The sequence below is a fragment of the Vigna umbellata genome, chromosome 11, assembly GCF_029865625.1.
Source record: "Vigna umbellata cultivar VRB3 chromosome 11, Vumbellata_1.0, whole genome shotgun sequence".
NCBI lineage: Eukaryota > Viridiplantae > Streptophyta > Magnoliopsida > Fabales > Fabaceae > Vigna > Vigna umbellata.
In genome coordinates, this window is record NC_142175.1 from 7,729,837 (window position 1) to 7,746,046 (window position 16,210).

Here is a 16,210-nt window from a genome sequence, read left to right on the forward strand (position 1 = left end):
ACAAAGTCATTTAAGTCTTGGTAGGGCAACAATTTCACTCCATCCTTAATCTAAAGATTAAGACCACTTAGAAACCTAGAGTAGTGGTCTATTCTTCCTCTCTAATCCATGCCCTCATCATGTAGAGCTTCATCTTTTGCCTATGGCTCTCTATGCTCATGTCTCTTTGTTGGAGCCTTTGGAGTTTGTCCATTAGCTCCCTATGATAGTATGGGGGAATGTGCCTTCTTCTCATGGCACTTTTCAATTCATTCCAATAGGTAACTTGGACAACCTTCTTTCTCTCATAAGGGAGGTCCACCAATACATGGCATTCCTTTGGAAACTCAATGTGGCCAATGTGACCTTTCTATCCTTACTCACTTGATGACACAAAGAGTTGTTCAACTTTCATCTCTCAATCTAAGTATGCCTCAACATCTTCTTTACCATGGAAATGGATCTCTTGGAGTGTTCTCTTTATCATGAATTCTATGTGGGTAAGGTTGATAGTATTGGTTTGCAAGCCTATTATCTACCTCATGGTGTGTGAGTTGAGTTGGAGTTTTAAAACTCCTCCTTGTATGACTCTTACTTATCTTTATTTACTCTTGGCCTTTTTGTTGTTTCTCATTAAGGACTCTAAGTTCTTCTTACAACTTATCAAGATACTCTTCTCTTTCAATTCTTTATTTTTCTTTGAGAAGAGTTTCTTGCCTTTGCCAAATTTTAAGTGACTTTTGCTAAATTTTTCAAAGTGGGTTTTATATCCTCACTAAAGTCACTTCCAGTTTCACAGGAATTAGTCCTATGCATCCTTAAAGGGTTTCAAAAGGATGCAATACAACAAATAAATACTTACATTTCAAATAAAGTTCCTTAAAAGACTTAAGGAGACAAAAAACACCCACGTTCACTTCTAGAAAAGGGAGGTGAATCACAATGGATTTCTTAATATCAAACATTTCCTAGCCAAAGTTTACCTTAGGCACTCTTGAACCAAATTCTCAAAGGGAACTAAAGTTGAAATTAAAGTTGATACTATCACAATTAAAGAAAGCAAATAAACTAGTTATACAGCCTAATGATTAAGTTAGAAGAACTTTGGTTCCTCCAACCAACCAACCAACTAAAAACACAATTTACTAAGAAATAAAGGTTCTTGTTAGGAAATGGGATTGAGCACCAAAGACTACTCCAAAACACCTAACAAGGCCGTGAGTTACAAGAGAAAAAAAGAGAAAGATTACAAAACCAAAAATTACAACCAAATCAAAGTTTCCTCCCAAGTTGTTTCTCTCCTTTCTTTTTGGCTACCACTCTAGACTTCAAGCTCTCTTTGGGTCTCCATCACTAGAAGACTACCTCTAAGATATTGAATCACCTCTTAAAGAGAACCTACACCACACAAAGTAACCAAAACTGAAATTGTGCATGAAGAAAGAGGAAACAAAAGCAATAAAAAGGTCCAAAAACAAGAAAGGTTTTGCAAAAGGAATTTAATTATAAAAAAACTAAGAAATCCGAGAAGACAAGCAAGAAATTAAGGGTTAAAAAGAAAGGTTAGTACTCAAAAGAAATCTTACTGAAAGGAGCTAAAATAGATTCACAAAACAAAAATTACTAGAAGAAAAGTGGGTGATTCTTATCTTTTGGCAACTTTGAGCAAAAGGGACACTAAGGTCACTCCTTTAATTTCATAGCCAAGACTTTTAGCCACTTTAGAGTGAAGAGAAAAGCCCAAAATAGTGAAGAAAAACGTTTCAAAACAGATTGCACAAAAATAGTGGTAGTGGTCTAAGCACACAAAATTTTCAGCACTTTTTAAGCTCTTTATTGGTACTTTTTTGAGACCTTTTTGCTTAAAAGCTTTTAGCACTTCTTTTCCACTCTTTTAAGGTGAAAAATAAGACTACCACACACTTGGAACAAAGGTGATATATGGGTTTTAAAAGCAACAAAGACAAGAAACACAAAATATAAGAGAATCCTACTAGAATAAAAATGGAGTTGAAAACAAGAAACGTCAATAGAGATATTTTTTTTAAGAGCTTGTCAATGATCTAATGGCAACAATGAACCTAAAACATCAAAGATAAGACCCTCAAATGGTTTTATATGATGCATTTTTGAAAACTAAATTATATATATCTTTTGATGATTTTTCAAAATTACTAAAGAAAATTGACAAGAAAAGAACTACACATGACTTTAGACAAACATGGATGGATTAAAAACTTAAAATGACTCAATCAATGAAATGCACCGAATATAAATCAATAAAAGACCTAACTAAAGCTTAAAAACACATAAACCAAACACAAACTAAAAACCTAATGGTGAAAATGGAATGGCTCCAAAAGATAGTGGAAACTAGAACCATAAAGCACAAAAAATGAACAAGTAAAAACTAACAAAAAAACAAGAAAGGAAAATATTAAACAATAAGGAAATAACAAAGGATCAAGACCAAGAAACTTAACCCTTTGAAGAACCAAGGCTCTTGATGCCAAATGATGGCAATGCTCTCACTAGTACAGTTAAGAGAAACGACATCGGTTATTTTAGCTCATAAACAGCGGTTCCTAAACCGAGGCATATACAGGCGAGACAAAATGTCTACCCCTTTTTGCCTCGGTTGTGGACGGAGGTAGTATTGTGGAGTCTACTGCCTCGGTTTGGACCTGAACCGAGGCAATAGAGTGTTCTTTTCTTTTGCGCCAGCCTTTCCCCGCCAGCCTTTCCCCGCCGCATCTTCCCTCTCCCGACCACTCCATTCTAATTCATTTCCCCTTCCTCCACTAGCAAATAGAGTGTTTTCAGAAGTTTTACCGCTTCAGTAGAGTCAGTAGGTGTATCAATTTCTGAAAAACTTTCTTTTACAACTAAGGAAGCTCTTCCCAAATTGTCCGCAACATCTAGTAAACTCTTTGCAAAGTTCTACATCATAACAGTCCCAAAAGGTTTCAGACATAAACCTGTACAACAAACTTTTTCGAAACTCAACCCAAAATCATCCATAACAGTCCCAAAATCCCCATCCCAATCCCGAACTCAGCCCAACTCGATTGCCGTTAGAAGAACCTCTTCATGGCAGCCTCAATCGTCTGCAACAGGAGAAACTTCTCGAACGCGCTCTTCGAGACATACAACTTGGTCCAAGGAAGCGACCCTACATCAACCCAACATAAAGCACACAGGTTTTGAGCAAAGGTGGGAACTTTGCGAAGCGGGCATTGAGGAAAAGGAAGAGGGTATAACGGGAAATGAAAAGACTGATCGAAAACCTAAGGATGCGTTTGATTTGTGGAGTAGAGAAGGAAGCCAAGTCCATCCCCCACTTGATAGCGCGCTTGGCTTCTCGATTCAGCTCGTTCCGGCTCATCTTGGCCTCGACATCCGCGTCAGAGGTGGATGATAGTGGAGAGTTGGGTGTTCGAAGTTTCGGACGAGACGAAGCGAGCATGGCAAATGAGAAGCGGTGAGAGATTGGCGGTTTTTAGATGTACTGGGGTGAGGTGGTGGAGGAGAAAGAAGGTGGTTGTGGTGGTGGTGGTGGAGGAGGAGGAGGGGAAGGGTGACATAAGTGCGGTGGTGATGGAACCATGGGCAACAAGGACGCAGGCGAGACCATTGGCAGCACATGGGGCAGCGCGATGAGCCAAGGAGTGGTAGTTGTGGACGCAAATGAAGAATGGGAGAGCACGAGGAAGAAGAAGCTACACAGAGGAATGAGAGAGCACGAGAGGAAGAAGTTATTGGGCGGAAATGAAACGTGTGTAGGATTTTCAGAAGATGAATGAAGCTACTACCTTGGTTACTAACGAAACCCGAGGTAATAAAACCATATGGAACCAGTTAAGAGCAGAACCCGAGGTATAAAGTGTCACTCAGCGACCTCGGTTCCTTGAGCGCAGGTGTATAGGCATCGGTTGCCTAGCAAACCGAGGCAATAACGCTTTTCAAAAAGTTGTCAGATAGAAAAGTCTAATTTGCAGTGTTGTGTATAGAGTTATAGGTCTCGGGTCTTCTACTAACCGAGGCAATATCACCATTCCGTCTCGGGTCAAGGTGTAACCGAGGTATATAGCTTTGTACGCTTCGGGTTTTGCGTAACCGAAGCGTATATGACACGTCAAAAGCCACTTTTTTTACTAGTGTCTAGCTAGGACAAGCCAAATCTAGAAGCAACCAAGCCATGTTCATGAGCTCACGATTTTGATGAAGGAGTGCATAATTTGTGGTGGTGTGCATGGATGAAAGGGTCACGGTTTTGGATGGTTATATGGTGAAAGATGAAGTGTTTAAGGGTTCTTTAAGAGAGGTTGGACCAACTCTTAGAGGAAGGTGGCTAGAGGAGGTCACTTGGGTTGTTCTAGCCTAGGGTGACCTTAAAAGAAAGCGTCTCTATTTATAGGCTAAGGTATCTTAAAATGGGCTGAAACTTTAACCAGAGAGAGTCACCTTGGTTGCCTTAGAGAGCAAGGAGAAATCCTCTCCAATAGGAGGCAGACAAGTGGCAATAATCTTCTCAAATGAGATAGTGACAAGTAGTCACTACCTATGGAAAAACTCTCCATTCTTAGAGTGACACATGGTCACTAACTAGGAGAATAACTCTTCAATTGGTAGCCTCCACATGTCTAGAACGAAATCTTACTACTTTGTTCTCCAAGCTTAGCCAAAATGTTGATCCCTTGGTCAACACATCCATTTTGAACGTCCAAGCATAGTCAACTTTGGACCTTGACCCTTTGTTGACTTGTTTAATCAAAATCATATTCTACTTAGGCCAAAATACAAGACTCAATTGAAATCCTACACTAGTAGGTCCATAATACAAAGCTCAAATAAAATCTAGACTTCTTGACTTATAATACAAAGTCCAAATAAAATTTAGACTACTTGACCTAAAATATAAGACTCAAAATTATTCTTACTCTACTAAATCTTCTTGATGGCTTAAGAAGACCTAAGAGAAAGAGTCTAGGTCCATCTTTCATAGATTTCTCCAACTCTTCATGAATGTGTTAGGTGATAGCTAGAGGTATAGCATCCGAAAGTCATAGGCAGAAGCGGTAGGAAGTAGAATTGACCACCAAAGTAGTTTACGGCAGGGAAGCAAAGGTTGGGGCTTTAAACTAACCCTCTGGTTTATGCAGATTTATCAAAGAAGGATTGAACCACCGATAACAAGATTAACAAGCGAAAGAAGATTTCAGGTAGTACCCGTGCAATGAGAATGATGGTAGCCTAAAACAAGTTCTATGGATAAAAAGTAACGAATGGACTAAGCACAGGAGCAGAATTAAAGGGATGTTGTGCGGCGGTGGTAGTAAATTTTATGTTTATCCATCACAACCAAAGGCTGACTGGTTTAGTTCTTACTGCAATTAGTGTGTTTCATTCTCCTGTTTTTAGGAGCTGACTACATAAATGCTCTTGTTTTGTTGAAGGTTTTTCTTGATATACACCTTAGAGTACTTTATGGGGATTTTAAGATTTTTTTTTTTACCAATACTATTTCTCTATAAATGTAAATTTGTTTCAATTGATATAGTCATAATTATTTTTTATGTACGCATTAATTTTTTATCATCAAAAGAGATATTATTTTTTGTTAATAATTTTTATTAGTTTTTTAATGTTAACGAAAAGCTTTCCACTATTATTAGACTTCTTTTTTTCATTAGAAAAAATTTTCAATCAACGTTGATAAAAAAAATATTCACAAAAATAACCTTATCAATGGGATCCTAAAGTATATATATAGTTTTGCTCAACATCAACTGAAAAACAATATCAACGGCTGTCACTCATGAAAAAGATTTCAAATATCAATTAAAAAATATTTCATCGAAAAATAATATCAACTAATATCAACTACAAAAATAATCAATTTTATATTTCAAATTTATACCAATCATTTAAAAATTAAATAATTTTTTTAAATTTGATAATAATTGAAATCTTTTATTTAAATGAAAAAAATTAAAATTCTTTAAATTTAAATTTACTTATTCAAATAAAATATTAACAAAATGAAATAATTTAAAGCCATTCATATTCAATATATTTGAACTTGTTTTTATGAATTATAATGTGAGAGCTCCCATATTTTTTTTTAGAAAACCATTTTGAATAGTCTTTTTTTTTTTTAAATATCATCATATTCTCCGACCACAACTCATAGGTCTAGTTTATTTTTCTTCAGCGAGAGAACACAACAAACAAAATCCTCAATTTTTCCTATGTCAATTAGTTTCCAGTGAGATCCCATAATCATTTTCATCCTCATTAGTATCTATCACTCCAGTTGACCAGATCCTTTTGATAGGAACTGTCATGCATCAATCGTGGCCACTACCTTCCACTAACACACTCACCAGACCAAATCGTCTTCATTTTCGTCCTTAGAATCCTTCAATGTCAGAGCTCGTGCATCTTTTTGTCTTTATTGTTTATCTTGTTGCCACTAAAGTTTTCATCCAGTGACTACCACCGCATCGTCTCATCTTCAACAAGCTCTGTTTGTCATCACCGTTCACTACCAAACCTTCATCAGGTTGGGCCTTCCTTTATTCAACAACATTAGAGTGATGTATGTGAAGAACTCTATCAAAGCCTTGGTCAATTTAGGGTGAGTTCAAATTTATGTTCTTTTCTCTATAAAGCAATATGTTTTCCCTCACATGCAAGCTTCCTTTTAATTACATATTGCCTCTCTTCGTTTTTGATGAAACTCCCTCTAGTTGAGATCCTAAAATTTTACCTTGATTTGTTGTTTGGGCCTTTTGTTGTGTAGATAGAGTTTTTAAGACAAAATCGTCTATAAGACTATATGTCTAAACGCTCTCATGTTTGAAGTTTAATCAAATAACATTAAAAGAAATTAAAATCTAAAAATGCTTAACTAGAAGAATAGGATAGGCAAAAACACAAGTTTTAGGAACAAAATCCCTAATCATCCAACAACATAGAAAAGCCTAACGAAAACACTTAGAAAAACAACTAGGTTAAAGCTTCCAGACATAACATTAAACGACTTACAATTCAAAGTGTCTAAGAGAGTTATGTTAAACGCGTAAGCTATACTATACCCAATGGTATTCAGTTGAACTCTCGAAAAGTAAAAAGGCGTCAAGATAATGTCTTTGACTAAACCCTCTAAAAGCCTTAAACAAATATCCAAAAACTTATACAAGAAGAAACATGCTAAACATTAGCTCTAAAAGGGCAATATCCCAAAAAAGTGTTTACAACAAACTAGACGATACCATGAGCTGAAATCTTTACTTCTTCCAACGATAAAATTCTTACTCAACGTTTGGTATCTTAAAGAAAAGCTTAAATGATAAATGCTACCTCAATGGTAGAAAATGTAAAAAGCACTTTGTTATTTTAAACACGCATTAAATATCATTAAATGTTTAATGTTCAGAAACAACAAAAGTAATAAGAGATAAGACATATCTATTGCCTGCACAATCTACTCTATTCTATACATATAACATACTACACACATCCATCAACATGCTCTACTTGAAATATATTAGAAGTGGACGTTAGAGACAAAGAAGACATTCACAGAATGTTCTCCTCATAAGAAGACATGTCTAAGATAGTAAAACCTACCTCAGGAAAAGTACTGAAAAAGCAAGTCTGCTCTAACAAGTTGACTTTAACCAACGACTGCTTCACACGCAAGATAGAGAAGACACAAGATTCAAGGCTAAGAGCTCAGTCTAACGAATATCTTTTGAAAAAAAGCCTTTAAATAGAAGATCATTTAAAGGAAGAATCAAAATGATAGCTTACAACATAGATATCAATCCTACGAAAAGCATTTAGAAGAAAAGCATAAGCTCAAAGAGAATATAAGAGAAGAGAAAAGAAAAAAGTCAAGCAATACTTTCGAGCTTCATTGTAATATTTGCTTACTATTGTAAGAAGAGAGAAAATAGAAAAGAGAGAAACACCTAGTGGGTTTATAGACTATATTGTATTGAACACATATCCTTTCTATGAGGATAATTATCTAAACGACTTGTAAGTAATCGTTAATTGAAATTCTAAATAGATTTAAAACACTTATTGTGATACTTATAGAGTTAAGGAAATTTAGGTAGTGCATCAGAGGATATCAGGATTGTCTATTACTAGGAGTGATGAAATGTGTATAATTTATTTAAAACGTAATAGTTTCAAAACACTGGTCTAATGGAAATAATGAAAAAAATATGTATTCTATTCAGAATATGTAACATCTTTTATCTTGCTTCGTATAAAGATTAAGTTTGATGCTTTTAGTCCGAAAGATTTTTCTACATGTTTCATACTAGGTAAACAATTAGGTAAAACTCTCATATTTAGACTTGTGTCCAATCACGAGAAATCTAGTTTATAACTTAATAACTTTGATCATCTCTAACCACGGTATTAATGAGACTAAACCCTTAAATTCTAAGGCTGAATTTAATATACTCCATTGATGAAAGATATTATATGAATTTATAGAAAAACTCTACTTGCAAATAACGCGTTAAAACTTAAGTAGTAAAAATATAAAGTAACATATATATATATATATATATATATATATATATATATATATATATATATATATATATATATATATATATATATATATATATATATATATATATATATATATAAATCAAAAGAAGTATTAATTTCTAAGATAATATTCCCTTAATGATTATTGTTTCGGTTGAATTGGTCCGAGGGTCGATCGTCCTTCTTTGCTCTGCTCTCTTTTGATCTTCAATCCTCTCCGAGAACACGATCGACTCTAATGGGTTGTTGACCTGCAAAAGATACTCAGACGCTCAAATCAGACATGTTTCATAAAGAGATCTATATTTTATTAGGATAGAAAAGGATCATTGTACCTGACATCAGTTGTATTATTTATAGAGTTTGACCTATTAATACCTGATAATTGTTCATGAATGATCATTAACTCCGATCTGTATATTTCATATAGTACAATTATTAATTATTTGGAGAGTTGTTAAAATAAAATAGCATTCTCTTTTTCTATTAAGAATATTTTGGGTGTTTTCACACCTTCTATACATGTTGAGTAATAAAATCTAAGTTGAAATCAATTTTACAAACAATTAAAAACTTGAGAAACAACTAAAACTTTTAATATTTCAAAATTAAAATAAATGAAGTAAAAAAAATATTATCGTGTTCTATAATTGAAACTTAGATGCATGTGTAAAAAATTTAAAATAATTAGCAATTTTAACTTTTGAAAATAAATAATAAAATTAAAAAAGGTTTTTATGTTCAAGAATGGAAAAATAGAGGGGTGAGCGGGTTTAAAAGGGATTTTCATGTTCAATATTGGTAACTTGTATGTGTGAATATAGCCTTCTAAATATTTGTAATATTAAGTTCTTGAAATATTAGAAGCTTACAGCAATTTTTATTTTAATATTCAAAGAAATTTTAATTTTTATATATTATTGTTTTAAAAAATATTCAGCTATCTAAGTATTCATTGGCATAATTTGTAAAGAAATTTGTATAAAAATAAAAAATCATATTAAATGAGTTTACTATCAAACGATAACCTTATTTGAATTGTTAGCAAGTACACTATTTATTTGGTCTTATTGTAAGAACCTAGAAAATAAAGGATTAGAGTAGATAGGTGTATTAAAATAATGAGACGAGCATTTTATTTTAAAATAATCTTATAATATAAATAGAAATTTTTAAAGCTCGGTTCATTATCGAAATCACCTTTATCTCTCTATAACTCTATTCTCCTTGAGTTCTCTGACTTCTCTCTACCCTTTTTCACTATAGAGTTATCTGTTCGACGATTAGGAAGTGCCTAGACGATCCTTGCGTCAAGGACAACAATCTCTACCGATCAATTTCTTGTTTTGAGACGGTAAGTCGTTTTCCTTTTTCCTTCGTACGTTCTTGGATTGTGATCATGCAATGATTTCTGTTGCATGTATCTGGTTATTATTCTCTTAAATTTCTAGCTCAATTTAGGTTCTAAGATTTGTTTCCTATCACCAATTGGTGAGTTATAGGTTTTTGTAGAATTTCCTTGTGGTGCAAGCAAACTGTCGGGGTTTCTTTGAGTTGTGCTTTTGATCTGAGGTAAGGGAATCTAGAAATGTCTTTAAATTGTATTTAATTGTGTATCTTGTTGAGAATATGATTGTGGAACTGCTTGAGTTGAAATCATGTTTTAGGGTAAATAAATATGATGTAATTTGATTGTTTTTAGTATGGAATGATAAACTGAGAATTTGAACTGTATGAAGTGATGGTTGCTCTGTTATTAAATGTTTATAGTATTGGAAATCTGTAATTGTAGGTTTGAATGATGATAAATTTGATATAGTGTTGTATCATGGTAAATTGAAGTGAGTTATTTTGATTTTATAGTTAATTTAGAGGAAGTGAGGTAGTTGAAATGAGAATTTGCAGTTGAGAGCTCATTGGGTCTGTTGGGACAGTTTAGGTAAGTCAAATGTGACTTGTTTAAGTCATCAAAATGGTCTAAAACATGTTCAAAGTGGTAGATTGTGATTTGAGTCCCTAAGTTGATGGCTTTAATATTCTAGAGTAGGAATTGATCCATAAACACTTTAGATTGATAGTAGGAAGGTTTAGAATCATTTAGTCAAGTCCAGTTAGGTATATAAAACAAGTTAGGAGGATTAGAAGTTGGGCAAAGTCTTTGGAATTGGTAATTCTATGTATGAGGGGAAATTCTGCAGATTTGTGATGTAGAATTATGCAGACTCGTTGTGCGAATTCATTCGCACAACGAGTGGTCTTGGTGAGTGACTCTCTGTTTGAGCAATTCGCATAGCGAGAGTGCACTGTGTGAATGACTGTGGGGTTTGCTCTCTGTCTGTGGATTCGCGTAGCGAATCAGGTCGCTATGCGACTGGTAATGGCCTAGGATCACTGTCAGTTTAATTCGAATGGCGAATTGGTGTGCACAACGAGTGTTTGGGGGGTTTGGTCTCTATCTAGGCTTTCGTATAGCGACCTAGGTGCGCTATGCGAGGGGCTTGAGGTATGGTACCTCTACGAGTTAATTTGCACAACGAGTTGTGTCGTTGTGTGAGAAACTCCTTGTCTCGCTATGCTAATGGGGTGCGTTGTGCGGAAGTTCTAAGTTTAGTTTACTATCTTTTTATATCATCTTGTGTTGTACTATGTTGGGTATTATTTGGTTTGTGAAGTATGTTTGAGAGTGTATTGCATTATATAATAAAGGATAAACATGGATGTTAACTACACATAAAAGTATGTGATTCAAAGGTATGAATGGTGATTCAAAGTGAATGAAAGTATGTGGTTTAACAGTATGGTTGATGGACGTAATTCCATGATCCTCATGGAGAGGTTACATGGTGGTGCCCTATGTTGATTTTCAAAGTAAAAGTGTGTTCCAAAGTGAATGCTCTTGGTGAGGTTCAAGTATGTTTAGAATGAATGCAGGAGCTCAGTCTTGCGGGTTATCCTGAAACTCCAATGGTCTTTCATTCTCAAGTAGAGAGAATTGATTCATGTCGTGAGGAGTATCAGGAGGTCCTAGTCTTGGATGCTTCTAGTATGATCCAAGGTGAGTGATAACGGACTAACCTCGTGAGTGTGGTAGGGTGAAACCCATTGGCAATGGTTTTACAAAGCAGTAGAAGCCACCACGAGTGCACAACCCGTCATAGCTCGGCAGTCATTCTAAGTCCGGACAATCCATTCATAATAAGTGTTCTGCATAAAGTGTTTGATGATTGTGTAGTGATATGTTGGTTGTATATAACATGTTTTAATTAAGTTTATATATATATATATATATATATATATATATATATATATATATATATATATATATATATATCGTTTCTCAATTGTAAAGTAGCTTAGCCTTGCATTTCTATGTATGTCTTTGTATGTTGTTTCTCTTTTGCTATGATCATCAAATGGTGTGAGCTTAGGGATTCACCTTTTCAGTTGTTCCAGCTTGAGATGAGGGAGTAGCAGATGAGTTGTTAGATAGATTTACAGAAGTAGATCTCATTCTTTGAAGGAGGTTTGTTTTAACTAGTTGTTCTTTTAGCATCTATGTAACGTTTTATTTTGGTAGTTTTATACTATTAAAATGGGATGTTACACTTATAATTAATGTCCCGATAAAATGACCATTTTAATATCCTTTGTGATATTTATTTGAAGATAATTTTTTTAATTATGAAATTAATATCAAGTGAAATTTCAGAGCAACAAGTAAATAGTTTAATATCTTTTAGTAAATTATAGTAACTTGTTTATTAATATAGATAATGACATAATAAGAAAGACGTTTAATATTACCATGAATAAATTGGAAATGATTAATAAAATAATGTATATTTACATACTCATAAATGTCATCACCCTAGTAACAAATCTAATTATGCAAACATAAGAAGAGTTATACTTAAAAGAAATGGAAGTGTTTGTGTAACAAACACACATAATATTTTCACACAAACTTTTTATCTTAACATGTAACAGAATTCTGCATCTTTTTTCTAATGCAAAATGAATAAGAATTGCAAACTTTAAAACATTGGTAAAATTATGAGTCCGTACCTGGTTCTATGGTGTAGTGGTTAGCACTCTGGACTTTGAATCCAGCGACCTGGGTTCGACTCCCGGTAGGACCTAAAACTTTTGCATTTAATTAAATTTTGCTGATGTGTATGTGTAACTATACATACACCTATTTCAATAGAACAAACATATTGAGAAGACTCAGCTAGATGTTAGCTAACGTTAACTTGGTCTCCTATTGGTCAACTTTGTATTAATCTTTTATTTAAATGGACATGAGTTGATTTTTTTTTCTTCATTAACTTGAATATATTTTATGTTGATTTTGCTTTGTCTTTATCTTTTACTTAATTTCTTGACTGAATCTTTAATTAAAATTGTATAGTATAATTGTTTGGTTAACATTTTCAAAGTTATTATTTAGTCAATTTTTCAAAAGAACTTTGAGATGTTTCAAATATTAAATCCCTATAAATCTAACGGTTTCTCGTTGAGGCTATCAGTAATTCTACAAATTAAGCACAATCATTACAAATCCAATGTATTTATAAGTAAGAACATGTAAAACATAATTATTGACTTTTGGGTCATAATTAGGTCAATCCTAATTAAAAGTCAATTTCGAAACTTGTAAATACAAAAGAAAGATAAGGAGGTAGGTGATTACATTTATTGTGAATTTAAGACTTTACTATGATAACCGATCGGACACATTTAACTGAATTTAGCGTCGGAATGCATTTGACAGATACTCATCCGCTCGGTCTGGAGACTGAAGGTGAAAGACTAAGGACAATTGTAAGGAGATCTAAAGATAACATTAAAAGGTTAACGTGAAAGTGTGAAGAATAGTTCTCAACCCCTTATCCAAAACATTTTAGCGCAAACTGTAGGGTTTGAGGAAGGATAAAGAAACCCGATGGTGACCACAAGAAACATGGGAGATTAGAAGGATCCAATGGAGTTAATCAAAGAGATGTAATGGTAGATGCAGAAGATGTAAAGGAGGCATGAGACTAAGATAGTCACATTGAGGGTCTAGCATGCTGCCGATCGGCAAGAACAATCGATCCAACACTCGGTGTCGCTCATTCCCTTACACTCGAAGGAGAACGTTCAGGCTGAAGAATCGAGTAGAACCGGTCAAGAGATGAGCACTACAACTATGGCAAACACCTTGGTTCAAATGGTGCAAGAAGAGGGCCTGCTTCCTGATGAGTTATGCCCCAACTATGGGTGATAATGACAGTGGAATGGTGGATTGGACTGTGAGAAGAGAGGAGGTATGCTCACTTAATTTAACTGGCAGTGGAAGAATTTGGATTCAGTGGAGGATTTTGGTGGAAGGAAAGCTTAAGGTAGAGGAGATACTAGCTCAGACGACCTTCACTGGAAGGAAGCTAAATGGAGAGGGAAAGCTCAAGAAAGAGGTGACTTTTGGACAAAGTCTTGGGGCTGGAAATCCATCATTCGGATTAAAACTCAATATTCATCAAAAGTGCTTCATACAAGATGATGGGTGTGCTTTTATAAGGTTTTCAAGCCAACCCATATGGTAATCTAATGGTGGATGATAGTTAGGGTGAAATCTAGAACCTAATCCACGTGTCTAGATGTGGGCAATGTGCTGGAAGCAGCTTTGAATCATTTCCACGTGCTGCCAAATGTGTTGCTGGAAGTGTGATCTGCTGACGTTGAGCGCTGCAAGGGTTGGCACTGAGCGCAACCCGTGTGGACTTTCTTGGCTACTCTTTTGGCTATCCCTCTCCATGGGCTGGAATGGGCCTTGTTGGATCCTATGGTTGGGCTTCGAGCTTCCATTTGGAGTGTGCAAAGAGGTGTTGGCTTGCTTTCAAAATTATTATGAAGCCTTCTTTGTTATTCTTCAAGTAAATGGATCTTTGTTTAAATGATGGGCTTGGACCCAAGTCATCACTTCCTCTCATTGTGACTTTCAAGGAGGCCCCGATGCTCGAGAAGTCAGCCCCTCCTGTCTTTAAGAAGTACAATGGATCTGCAGACCCGAACGATCATCTCCGTTTGTTCGTTAATACCATGGTGTTCTATTCATCCAATGATCCAGTATGGTGTCGAGCGTTCTCTTTGTCTCTGAAGGAGAGGCGTTGGCGTGGTTCAACACCTTACCGCCTAATATGGTGGATTGCTTGGCCACAATATGCACCCTATTCGGTAGCCAGTACGCTACTAGTAGGGTTCATAGTCTGTCACACCTTTTCTTAGTAAGTATAAAGCAAGCAAAGGATGAATCTTTGAAGGCATTTATGGATCGGTATAACAGAACCACGCAACAAGTGAGGGACGTCAGCTAAGATTTTATCCTCAACAGCCTACCAACAACTTTATAGGCAGAACCGCTCGCGAATAGTCTTTGTGCTAGGGCACCGAAGAATATGGATGAGCTGCAGGAGAGAGCGGTCGTGTTTATGCACATCGAGGATATGCATTCTTTCTGTAAGAGGCAGCAATAGGATGCTACGGCTACAACATCTAGGGAGGAAAGGAATGATGGGAAGAAGCTAATTGTCGAGGAAGACAAGGTGATCAAGCCTAGACCCAAAGACCTTCCTCACGCACCCAAAATCAAATAATATACCCTATTAAACGCACTGAGGTCAACAATCTTGGAGGAAGCGTTAAGTTCAGATCTAATCCCCTCGATCAAGAAGAAACCAACCCCAAGGAACACTAATGGGAAGAAGCATTTTCGATACCATCAAAATCTTGGGCACACCTCGGAAGACTGCTCCGTCCTCCATGATAAAATCGAAAAGGTGATCTGAGTGAATCACTTGCAAAAATATGTGAAGGTTGAGCGAGCAGAGAGAAGTCCTCCTCTAAGAAGAAGTCTCAACCGTCTCCCTCGATGGGATGATCGTCGATATGGCGCTCGACATCGCAGAAGGAGCAAGAGTATGAGTCGTGACCAATAGATACATGGTCACATAAATATAATCTCTGAAGGCTTTGCAGGAGGTGGAGCTTCCCCTCTGTGTAAAAAAGGCATCTCAAAAGTATGAAGATCGTCCACCTCGTGGATAAGAAGCCACAATCCATGCCACCTATCACTTTCTTAGTCGAGGACTTCCATGCTCCTAACCCCGATCAGGATGACCATATGGTTATCACTATCGAGATCGCTTGGTACAACATGAGCAAGGTGCTCATTGACCAGGGAAGTTCTATGAACATCCTTTACTAGAAGACATTCCAAAAAATGGATTTGTCTAAAGACCTTATAGTCTTCTATAACGAACAAATTGTAGGTTTAACGGACAAATAGGTAGATATGAGGGGCATGTAGATTTCAAGGCCTGTCTCGAAACGGGCCGCGATGCGAAGGAAATGAGGGTGAGATACCTATTGGTGGAGGCGAACACCTCCTACAATGTGTTGATCGAGTGGTTGTGCTTGAATGCGTTTAGAGCGATTACATTCACCCCTCACTTAGCAATAAAGTTCCCATTAACCGAGGAATAGTTTGCACCATTCGGGCTGATCGAAAGACAACTCGAGAATATTATATGGCATGACTGAAGGTAGAGCCCTTTGTCCCTCCCTAGAGGGTTAGACGTTCGAAGGTAGGTATGGCTGACTTGGACCCCAAAAT

The 16,210-nt window shown here is 35.8% G+C and overlaps 1 non-coding gene across 1 annotated transcript; it reads left to right on the top strand.

Annotated features, from left to right (window-relative positions):
* The first annotated feature begins 12,623 nt into the window (after window positions 1-12,623).
* Window positions 12,624-12,695, top strand: TRNAQ-UUG (transfer RNA glutamine (anticodon UUG)). Its single transcript has one exon. It is a non-coding gene; the product is annotated as a tRNA-Gln (tRNA).
* Window positions 12,696-16,210: the final 3,515 nt, after the last annotated feature.